Consider the following 11372-nt stretch of genomic DNA (forward strand, 5'->3'; position numbering starts at 1 on the left):
GCCTGTTTTAAAATATCTTATTAGTTAAGAGGTGTGTTCTTACTTTTTTATACCTAAACTATCATAATACTATTACTTTTATAACGCATATATCCACATCCATCGTGGAGCCAAAGTAATTAATGGAGGAACAGAAGTAAATTTAAAATCATCTTCATAACATATAATCACTTGCAAATAAATAAATATTTTTTTTACAATATATCAGGATATTCATATCCATTTGAGGTGTAATTGTTCCCATGCAAAGTGGATAAGGTCATTTTAGGGCAAAGCCATTATAATTTGTTTTTTTAAAAAATAGTGTAGAAAAACGTTTGTGATACTTATTATTATTTAAATTAATTTTTGTAATTGTGAATCAAACCTATAACGGACTTCATAGGAGCCAAATAATTTACGCCTTTACTTTTTTTTTTCGCCTTTTAATACAAAACAAAATAAATATGATTTTTTAAATTGCTATCAAAGTATCCGATTGAAAACGAAAGTTTTCCTTAAATATTAGAATGTCTCGAATTTAATTATTCGAATTTATTTTATGTCCCGATCGCAAATTTACGAGTTGCCAAACAAATTTTGGAAAACAGTATTATAAGATGAATAAGAAAAATCGTGTGGAAGCAGAAGCTCGACCAATAGGATCATATCGGATTTGAAGAATCCATTAAAAAAAAAATTCTTTATGGCCCTAAAGGCGACAGCTGTATATTACTTTCCAAAATATTATACTTTATTTCATATATTGAAGTTCTATCCTCTTTCGTCCATAATTTTTTTTCCTGTAGAAAATTTTTTTTACTGTAAATCATTATATTCTATCTTATTAACTGTTTTGTATTGTGTTACTTTGTTATTGCCGTTTTTCATTATTTTTTTATGCCCTTCCATTCATAAATAAAGAAAAAATATATAACGAACTTACTGGTTAATTCCAATTTATTTATGGCTATTTTTACATTGTTTTCTATCAAGATCAATCTTTGTATCACATGATACTATTAACACTCCGAAACTCCTCATTTATCTTCTTTTTTATGCATTATTATAATTATATATAGTTCTGTTCATCACCATAATATGACAATCGAAAAATATATTTTATGAGCATTTTTTTTAATAGCATTAATTTTCTAAACAATTATATAGTTTTAAAACATAAAATTAAGCAATTTAAATGACTAGCAGTTTAGATGTGTTCAAAGACATTAATTTCTTCTGTCGGTTTATTAGTAGGGCAATAAGCGTTATGAACAAAAAGCAACAACTCTAATTCATCACAGTATTGAAAGCATCAAATAGAATCATGCAAGATTGTAAAAAACTATATAAATAAAAGCATATATATATTATATATTATATATAGATAATAATTTACATAATTCTGTCGACGGGACCCTAAATCTACGTACTTAAGGACGAATGAAACTTTTATTATCATCGAAAGTCACTACAATAAAAGCGGATCTATAGCGACATTTTAATATAGTAAATGTCAAAAAAGTGCCTGCTAGCTAAAATTACCGACACTTTTAAAAAGTGTTGCTATATTGTGATACGTTAGTATATCTTAGTGACAGTTAAGAGTGTCGCTATAATCTAAAAAGTGCTGCTACATTTAATCAAACAATTATTATATAGCACTTTTAGCAACTAGCGAAACTTCTATCTCTGTTGCGCTGCGGTGCTGAGTGAGGACGACCAGGAAGACTCTTCGTCTAGAATTTCAGTGGACTTGAGTAAAGAGAGAAAGAAAATGGGTAATTGATTTTCATTTTTTTTCTTATCTGTTTGTAACTCGATAAATGGACTGGACTGTTTGGCATGTGTGGTTGGTAGAGTATCTTTATTTTTGGATTCGGAATTGGCTTTTTATAGGCAATAAGTAGATTTTTTTTAAGTTTTAACATCAAATAGAGACATACTCAAAAATGTCACCAACATGTGTCTCTATATACTAATTCTTAGTTAGTGAGTACAAAAAGTGCCTCTTTTTAGAATATCTAAATTGTAAAATACATCTCAAGGCAAAAAAATCCACGAAATAAAATTCATTATCTAACTAGCTGATTCTAACTAACATTATAATAGTTCGATTTCTAGACTAGAAATAATTTGAAGCATTCATCAAATCAAATAGAAAAAACTAGTCGAGTTATATCTTGTATGTCGTGTATATATGACTATTGCAAGTTCATCGTGATAATTACTATGAAAATAAATATAGAAGCCTTGGAGGTCGTTGTATTTAGTTCAACCAGCACATACTATAGTTGAAACTGATCCAAATTAGCTACAGCTTCAGCCTCAAGCAGCTTGGCAAATAATTGTTCATCTAATTTAAAGATGTAAAAAAGCGTACATCTTCACGTAACAAAAGCCAGAAATTGAACGATAAATGCAAATTCTACAACTCAAAAGCCTGTGTATAAGTGCCTGCTACAACCTTCATTTACTAGAGCTAAGCCAAACTCATTTTAGTATTATGCACAAAAAAAAAAAAAAAAAAAGTTTTTCTTTTAATTTTTAGCAAGTAAGGCAGTAATCTCTCCTGTTGGTGTTATTAATTTTTATTTTAAATTATTATTTGACTATCATATTTTATTCTTATAGATTATTTATTTGTCAGTTATCAACTAAATTCTAAGAAAAATTTTTATTTTAACCCATAATTTTTTATCTTTTTTTTTTAGAGAGATAGGTAGATTACACGCTACCCACTCTCTTGTATTATCTTAGAATAAACTTAGCTGAATATGGAATCAACTAAGTTCGAACTTGACATCTCGGAACCAACATCAATCCTTTGTCACTGCATCAGAAAAACGATCGGCATATATTTTATCCTTGTTGAAGAATTGAATAAAACTATATTATTCTAGATTTATCCATTTACAAACAGGACCCTGCGGATCAGGAATGAACTTGTGCATCTTGATATATAAATGTACACAACATATGTGTTAAAAAAATAAAACACAAATGTTGTCGGAGATCTCCACCTTTTTGACGTGCAGGATACTAGTGGGCCTACTTGGATGATGTGACGTCATCATTGAGGCTTTGACCAACAACAAAGTGTCGGCACGAGAGCATTGAAGAGGAGAGAGAGAGATAGAGAGAGTGCGTTGTAGAGCTGAGAAGAAGAGGATGCCAAATAAAAATAATAATAATAATAATAATAATAATAATAAAGAGAATCTCACACTAAGCTTTACTGGATCGTGTTAATGGAGAAATATAATTATAATTGCTTCCACTACATGTGAAAACTACGTACTAACACTTCTCCTTTTCTTTTCTTTTTTTGGGTTTTTTTTTTTAATTTGTGATCGAAGTGCTAGTATTCTATGTTTTAGAGAGGCTTTTTTAATAATTATTTACATACAACTTCTACATATATGCTTACTCTATTGTATGTATCTGCTGCGACGAAATTCGTACCCCTTAATCCGATCAAGGATTTTTCTAGAGAAGCGTGCAGAAATGTGAAACGACTACGCGTGAAGGGATATGCGGTTAGAATGGTATTGGTCTCCGGCTAGGATAATAGTAATTCTCTAGAATGAGTGTGGATGGTTGGTTTGAATATTATAACTGACGGGTGGAAATGGTCTTTAAGGGTAGATCTAACGTCCCGAAATTATGAGTACAAAAAAATCTATACTCTTTAAAAGTATAGCTAACTGGATTCTGTATATATATATATATATATATATATATATGTATGTATATATGTATATTGTATGTACATACATATACATAATAACATAACATATACATTACATACATATATATATATATATATATATTATATATGTATTATATAATGTATGTGTGTAATATATATATATATATTTATATATATATTATTATATTATATATATATATATATATATTATATAATATATATACTATATATATATTATATATATATAGGGTCCAGCTAACGTATACATATAATGAGTACGATCGCTCTTGTACTCATAAGTTGTTTTCGATGATAGAGCTTCCGAATCGACGATCCACACTGTTAAACGTTATTTACAGCATTTAAAACTTCTAGAAATTAAATTTTATAATTTTTCGACATCATTTACCTTACGATCAAGAGGTCACAATTTGACAATTTTTAACGGCGGTATGGGATACTTGCTAGTTTAACGGTGTAAAAGAATCGGAATTTGTTGAATTTTGATTATGAAAAATTCTATTCAACTACTAGAATTAAGACATCAAACTCCGATCTTGATTAAAGAATCCGCATCATCTTTTTTAGGACGTCGTTCGATTTGACCGCTTATTTTATGCCCACTTGATGGGCTTTAATTATGATTTTGAAAATTTATGAAATTTATTTTCTAGAAGTTACAAATACTCTAGATCATAGTTTAACGGAATGGATCGTCGATTCGGAAACTCCCATCATCGAACAACTTATGAGTACGAGGGCTCCAATACTCATGAATAATATGTAGCCATGGCCTTAGTACTATATATATATATATATATATAGAATTATGCTACTATACTCTATCAATAGTACCAAGCCCTTGGTACTATTGAGTTTTTGGCCATTGGATGAAAGAATGTGCGGCTAGGATGATAATGGTCACCGGTTAAATTAATAGTGGTCCCCTAGGGTTGAGTGGGTGGTTGGTTTAATAGTATTATCTAACGGATGGAAATGATCAAAGGGTAGATCTAACGGTAGAAAACTCAATAGTACCAAAGGCTTGGTACTATCAATAATATAGTAGCCAGACTCTATAGAATTATATAGTCCAACTTGTGTACTTCTAAAAGCGCATGGTAGGCTCCGTGTTATCAAAATATACTCATTTTCGATATTGAAACTTCTGAATCGACGATCTGCCCCACTAGACTAGATCTAAAGTATTGAAAGTATCTAGAAAATAACTTTAATATTTTTTTTTGTATCATTTACCTAGTGATCGCAAGAGTTCAAAATCAACGGCCAAAAATAACAATATCACAAAAACTAATGATATGATGTTAAAATTTTAGATAAAAAATATTAATCTTGTTTTATATAGTATAAAAAAATTTTATCAAAATTTCATAAGATTTGAATATTTCTATACTATTAAATTTCTAAATTACCAACCACGACCATTAAAGTTGTTAATTTTAGACCCCCCTCATTCACAAGTTAAACGATATCAATTCTAGGCATTTCAAATATTCTAGATCAAGTATGACGGAACTGACCATCAATCCAGAAGTCCTATCATCAAAAATGACTTGATAGCATGGACGACGTCTTCATGCTTTAAAAGCACTCCATGTGAGATCCCACGTAGTCCTATCGGTGCCTTTGGTTCAAGTTATCCTGACAGGATTACAGGTAATCCTCTCAGAATTACTACATTTGGTTCATTTGGTATGTAATCTGGTCAATAATGTAACATTACAAATGGTGCAGGATTACACCGAAAATATTACCGAGCGGGGGGGTGTATCTCGTATTATTGATGGAGAGTTATCTTGCATGTTATATAAAATTACAAATTTATCCCTCCGAACCCCCAAACCCTTTTAATACGTTATTTTTAAAATTTTAATTTAAATTTTTAAATAGTCAAATTTTAAATTTTAAATTTTAAATTTTAAAATTAAATTTTAATTTTAATTTTTAATTTTTAAATTTCATATTTCATATTTCATATTTTAAATTTTAAATTGTAAATTTTAAGTTTTAAATTTCAAATTTTAAATTTTAAGTTTTCAATTTCAAATTTTAAATTTTAAGTTTTAGATTTTAAGCTTTGAATTTTAAATTTTAAAACTTAACTTTTAAATTTTAAATTCTAAATTTTAAATTTTGATTTTAAATTTTAAATTTATATTTTAAATTTTAAATTTATAAATTTCATATTTATATTTTAAATTAAAATATTAAAATAAAATTTACTTAAAAAATTATTATTTATAAATAGTGAAAAAATTTTGCTAAATATGACTAAGGGCCCGTTTGGTTCGAGTTATGTAATATTACAAAGTATCTCGACATATCCAGGTATTTTAGATTTCGGCGTGAGATTACTACTGATGCTGTATTAGCGCGTTTGGTTTAATGCAATAATGTAATACTAGATTACAGTGTTTATAGCATTAATACTTTTGGTTCAGTTTATAAAATTTAGTAATCCTGACATAAAAGTATAGTTTTTTCAAAATTGCCCTTGTTGTGGTCATTTGAATATTATTTTTTGCGGAAATGACGAATGGAGGGAAAGAGATCGTGATGATTACCTGGGAGGACGACGCAATAGAAAATGATAGGTGTTCGTGCGAGAGAGAAAAGAGAGAGAAAGAGAGAGACATCGAGAGAGAGAGAGGGAGAGAAAGCGGCGTGCGAAAGAGAGGGGGAAGGCGAGAGAGAGATGAAAATAATGTTGTTAATTAGATTTGGGGTTGTTGGAGGGTAAAATTATCATTTTAAATAATATATAGTATTAACGGGTTTCAGTAATGCAAGATACACGACCCCCCTCCCGTTAATATTTTCAATGTAATCCTGCTCGATTTGTAATGCTACATTAACGACTAGATTATATAGCGGATTAACCAAACACAGTTATCCTGGCAGGATTGCCTGTAATCCTGCCAGGATAACTCAAACCAAACGTACCCTAAGGACAATTTTGGAATAAATTATATTTCGTTGTGAGAATTACTGAGTTTTAGAAATTGAAACAAACATAGTAATGCTATATACACTACGATACAAAATTACATTACTATACTATTAAACCAAACGCGCTAATAAAACATCAGTAGTAATCTCGTTTTAGAAATCTAAGATAGCTGGATATGTTGAAATAAGCTGTAATATTATTTAACGCGAACGAAACGCGCCCTATATATAAGATATAATAGGACTAAAATTCTTAATCCGATTATATTATTTTGGATGGTGGCTAGACCCGAGAGTTAAGAAAGTTAAGTGTGTTAGGACTAGAGTACGTCGGATTGTTGGCGCTAACCATTAATCCTAAAATCTCGAGCTGTTAGAAATACACAACTAATTCACTTAAAGTGTATAGATACCGCGCCCCCGGGTCTCGATTGTGACTGGGCACAACCAGTCTCACGCCACTTTGAACATGACTCAGTACACCCAGTCTTACGTCATTTCGAACATGACTCAGCCCAATATAGCTTACCACCATAGGGCAGGGTGCTGGCACATTTAAGCCAACAATCTCCACTCTAATACCTGCACACATTTGCAACATACAAGAATCGAACCCGTGACCTCTGGCTCTGATGCCACTTGTCGAATCGTCGGCGCTAACCATTAATCCCAAAAGCTCGGGCTGTTAGAAATACACAACCAATTCAGTTAAAGCGTATAGATACAGCGCCCACGAGTCTCGATTGTGACTCGGCACAACCAGCCTCACGTCACTTTGAATATGACTCGGCCCACCCGGCCTCATGCCATTTCAAACATGATTCGGCCCAACATGACCTCCCGCCACGGGGCAGGATGCTGGCCCATTTAAGCCAACAGAGTAGTCCTAGGATGGTTGATCCCCTAAAAAAATGGGGCGTTACAGTTGGTATCACAACCAATTACTAGCCAGGAGTGTGAGATTACTCTCGACTGAGCTAGGTTATACAACGGAGATAGCGAGTTCTCATACTGATGACTGTTGTGGGTGGAGCGCGGCTCCCCTACAAGAGCAGTTAAGGCTAGCTAGATGAGTCTCACATCGCCTCGTACTCTTGAGTTTAAACCTGATGAGGACTTTAGAGCTTAAATGGGGGAGAATGTAAGACTCCAGGTAGTCTTTTATATAAGATATAATATGGCTAAAATTATTAATCCGATTATAATATTTTGGGTGATGGCTAGATTCAAGAAATTAAGAGAGTTAAACGTGGTAGGACTAGAGTAGTTCTAAGATGGGTGACCCCTTGGAAAGTGAAGCATCACACTCTAGCCTAGTTAGTGTGTGTGTGTGTGTGTGTGTGTGTGTGTGTGTGTTAATAATATGTGAATAATATTTACTATTTACTTTTTGACCATTGGATGTATAGGATTTAGTGATTGGTTAGTAGAATAATAATGATCTAAGAATAGAAAAGTGCATAGTAACTATTATTTATATACTATTAATAGTATCCAAACTATTGTATCCAATGTGAGACTATGCTTTTGACATGAGCGAGTTACTACTAGCGTGTGGCAGAGACCCAGTGCAATCGTCCAAAACAAAGTGTGCATCCACAACTGATATGGCACAATCACAATTTATATATTAGGTGCGACTACCATACGTCACAAACTTGTTCAATTTACATGTAAGGCCCGATTAGCATGCGGCAGGTAGACGCCACTAAAACGCAATCACTATACCGACTAGAAATTAAGAGTGTAAACCAAACTCTAATACCATATTAATAAAGCTCAACTACTTTTAAAATATAACATCCGTAGAATTTGAAGTAGTACTATATATAAGATATAACAGAGCTAAACGTCTTAAATTCGACTATAGTATTTTGGACGATAGTTAGGCTCAAAAGGTTAAAAGGGTTAAGCGTGTTAGAATTAGAATAGTCATAATATGGGTGACCTCCTAAGTAGTGGGGCGTCACAGTTGGTATCATATATAGTCAATCACCAATCGGAGGAAATGTACGATGAGTCTTCGCCGAACTAGGGTCATATAGCGGGTAGAGCGTGGCCTTGTGGGTGAAGTACAGCTTCTAACAAGGTCGGTTAAGATTAGTAAGATAAGTGTTTCCTCATCAGGTGCTTGTAAATATGTTAAGAGCCTGACGAGGACGTCAGGACTTAAAGGAAGAAGAAATGTGACACCTAGAATTTAGAATAGTACCATATATAATATATAATAGGGCTAAATGTATTAGACCTAGCTATAGTATTTTGAGCAGTAGTTAGGCCCAAAAGATTAAGAAGGTTAAGCATGCTAAAGTTAGAGTAGTTTTAGGATAAAATATAGGGGATTTATATATGGACTTCTAAGATAGTATATTAGACTCTGTTTATAATTACAGACAAACTAATTTAGTTATTATATGGCTCTTGCAAAATCACTAAAAATAGAGAAGCACAAATCTAAATGCTCTCCACATCCTTACCAAACACACTCAGGTGTTTCCTCGTGTGTTACTGTAACAGGTTTCTTGGAAAATACAAATTGAGAGTAGTCCTATTCATAAAAGATCCTTCTAGACCCTTTCAACAAAGTCCACATCAAAATGCACATTTTCTCAAATTTTGGGCATTACTTATTCAACAATACTCTACATGATTATTCCTAATTTCTTTCTTTATTGTCACCTCTATCGTACACATCTTTTGATATTTTTGTTTGGTAAGGATGCCGACAGAGTTCGCAACTCCTAAATTATGTTTGATTTAAGGTAAAAATATATGAAATTTATCTGAATTATGAATTATGTGACATTTAAAAGCTGTGATTTTGATACACAACTGTTTTTTTATTTAATTTGAATTATTTGATATCTCTTTTATTTTAGAGTTTGGATGCATAGTTTTATTTTGACGGATTAATTTGATTAAAATATCATTTGCAATTTTCTCCGCGGAAATTTTTTGCAGCATGAAAATCATCAAATTATGTGAATCAAAGGAAGTAAAAGATTTAGATACCAAGAACAAAACTTTCAAAAGTTACATCAGATGTATCAAAATGTTTTGAATATATATTAAAAAAAATTATCTTATGCAACTTAAATTTTTAGAAAATAACGGCTGTTTCACATTATGTAACATGGTATCAGAATAAGAGATTTTAAATTTGAATCCCACCTACAGCAAGATTACATGCAAGTAATAAGCATCACACTTTTAGTATTTGGCAGATCAAAAGTGTGATCAAATATTTAGAATACATCCAAACAAAGTGGTCAAAAAGCAACAATTAATCAAACCTCGTATTTACAATCATATGAGAAAACTCTCATACATACAATATAAATTATCACCGAATAACTTATTTCGACATCTGAACAAAATCACGGTTTATTTGCTTTCTTTATACTTAAGCTCTCGTATATTGAGGTAGTTATGAAGAGAGCATCACACTTTTTTTAGTGATAAGAAGGTGCATTGGTACTAAAAAGCACAAGCAAAAAAAAAAAAACTCGATCTGTAAGTGTTTTCTAGAGGAGGGTCATTTTCTCATGGTGCAAATCAACAACCAATACACCTAAGGCTTCCTTTTGAAGAATAATAGATGATGATCTCCAATGATACGTTAATATTAATAACCTAAAGTCTTGTTACACCTTTTCTTTCTTTTTTCCTTTCTTTTTTTTTTTTGGATTCATCTTTATAATCCATCAATCCTACATCTCATGTCCTTTTCACAAGAGATGGATATGTCCCCTTGTAAAACAATGCACTTTTCTTTTCGCGGCCCCTGGGGAAAATGTGTGGATGGTCCCTATCATACTCTACTATTGCAATTTGGTTTTTGTGCTTTTCACGCGATCGCCTAAATAGCTTAGTTTATGAATGTTGAAGAAAACATAATTTTTCTTGTAGAATGACTAATTCAATCTTCCACTATCATAAATGATTCACATAATTTTAGTTTATTCTATTGAGTATAAAATATTGAAAGTATTAAGTGTTAAGATTAAGTTTTTAAAGTAATTAATTGTTTCAAATGATATCGGAACAGCGGACTTCCTAGTGTCATTTAACTTCTTCCTAGTTAATTTATGTTAACGTCTTAAGTCTATATATATATATATATATAGAGAGAGAGAGAGAGAGAGAGAGAGAGAGTATGTCTTCTGTATTTTTAAAAGTACGGAGCCCTCCGTACTTATAAATTATTTTCGATGATAGAACATCCGATTCAACGATCGACTACGTTAACCATAATCTATTCTATTGGAACTACTTAGAAACCAAATTTTATAATTTTTTGACATCATCTACCAAGTGATCAAAATGTCTCAAAATTGAATATTTTAACGATCGATGTGGCACGTTGTTAAGTTTAATAGTGTAGAACAATTCAAATTATATGAAACTTTAATACAAAATTTTACTTAATAACAAGGTTAATACTTGTGATTTGAAATTTGAATCTTTTATCATTATTTTTTATGAGATTTTTATTTTTAGCCGCTCATTTAGAGACTATTCGTTCACTTGGTAAATAAACTCAAAAAATTATGAAATACATAGTTCCAATAACGTAGATCATATCTAACAGAATCAATCGCCGAATCGGATGCATGCCTCATTATTGAAAATAACTTACAAGCACGAAGACCTCTGTACTTTCAAAAACATAGAAGCCTAGCTCTCTCTCTCTCTCTCTCTCTCTCTCTCT

The sequence above is a fragment of the Ananas comosus genome, unplaced genomic scaffold (genome assembly GCF_001540865.1).
Source record: "Ananas comosus cultivar F153 unplaced genomic scaffold, ASM154086v1, whole genome shotgun sequence".
Taxonomy (NCBI): Eukaryota; Viridiplantae; Streptophyta; class Magnoliopsida; order Poales; family Bromeliaceae; genus Ananas; species Ananas comosus.